The following is a 1,465-nucleotide window of genomic DNA, read 5'->3' as shown; positions in this document are numbered from 1 at the left end:
TCACCCAGCACCATTTGTTAAATAGGGAATCTTTTCCCCACTGAATGTTTTTAATTGGCTTGTCAAAGATAAAATAACGGTTAGCTGGATCCATCTCTTGGTTCTCTATTCTGTTCCAGACATCTACTTCTCTGTTTTTGTGCCAGTACCATGCTGTTTTGATCACTATCGATTTATAGTACAGTCTCAGGTCTGGTAGCGTGATTCCTCCTGCTGTGTTTTTATTGCTGAGTAATGTTTTGGCTATTCGAGTTTTTTTCTGATTCCATATAAAACAAAGTATTATTTTTTCAAGATCTTTAAAGTATGACAGTGGAGCTTTAATAGGGATTTGCATTAAAATTGTATATTGCTTTGGGTAGTATAGACATTTTAATAATGTTGATTCTTCCCAGCCATGAGCATGGTATGTTTTTCCATTTGTTAACATTTTCAGCTATTTCTTTTCTTAGAGTTTCATAGTTCGCTTTATAGAGATCTTTCACGTCCTTTGTTAGATAAACTCCCACATATTTCATCTTCTTTGGCACTACTGTGAATGGAATAGAGTCCTTAACTGTTTTCTCAGCTTGACTATTGTTGGTATATATAAAGGCTACTGATTTATGAGTGTTGATTTTGTAACCTGAGACACTGCTGTATTCCTTGATCACTTCTAAGAGTTTTGTAGTAGAATCCCTGGTGTTTTCCAGATATACAATCATATCATCTGTGAATAGCGAAAGTTTGATCTCTTCTGACCCTATATGGATACCCTTGATTGCCTTTTCTTCCCTAATTGCAATGGCTAAAACTTCCATTACAATATTAAAGAGAAGTGGGGACAATGGGCAGCCTTGTCTGGTTCCTGATCTAAGTGGAAATGGTTTCGATTTAACTCCATTCAATACGATATTGGCTGTGGGTTTGCTGTAGATGGCCTCTATCAGTTTAAGAAATGTCCGTTCTATACCAATTTTCTTAAGTGTTCTGATCATGAAGGGATGCTGGATATTATTAAAAGTTTTTTTCTGCATCAATTGAGAGAATCATATGGTCTTTGTTTTTTAATTTGTTTATGTGCTGAATTATACTTATAGATTTATGTATATTGAACCAGCCTTGAGACCCTGGGATAAAACTGACTCGGTCAAAAAATATGGAACGCTTCACGAATTTGCATGTCATCCTTGCGCAGGGGCCATGCTAATCTTCTCTGTATCATTCCAATTTTAGTACATGTGCTGCCGAAGAGAGCACTGAAAGTTCCAATTTATCTACTCAATGTCATTTTAATAGGTTTTTGTTTTTGGTTTGGAGACTTCATTTGGTAAATTCCCAAAAGATAGATCCCCAAACATCAGCTAGCCCAGTGCTTTAACCCAATAATGATGATAGTGGTGGTGGTGATGATAATGATGATGATATTAACTTGCATTATCTCATTTAATCATCACAACAGTCCTCTGGGAGAGGTAGTGCCATT

General features: G+C 36.1%; 1 non-coding gene across 1 annotated transcript; it reads right to left on the bottom strand.

Annotated features, from left to right (window-relative positions):
* Window positions 1–1,132: 1,132 nt before the first annotated feature.
* Window positions 1,133–1,239, bottom strand: LOC128562830 (U6 spliceosomal RNA). Its single transcript, XR_008373530.1, has one exon. It is a non-coding gene; the product is annotated as a U6 spliceosomal RNA (small nuclear RNA).
* Between the last annotated feature and the right edge of the window lie 226 nt (window positions 1,240–1,465).

The sequence above is a fragment of the Nycticebus coucang genome, chromosome 12 (genome assembly GCF_027406575.1).
Source record: "Nycticebus coucang isolate mNycCou1 chromosome 12, mNycCou1.pri, whole genome shotgun sequence".
Classification (NCBI taxonomy): Eukaryota; Metazoa; Chordata; class Mammalia; order Primates; family Lorisidae; genus Nycticebus; species Nycticebus coucang.
This window is presented reverse-complemented; position numbering and strand designations above follow the sequence as displayed.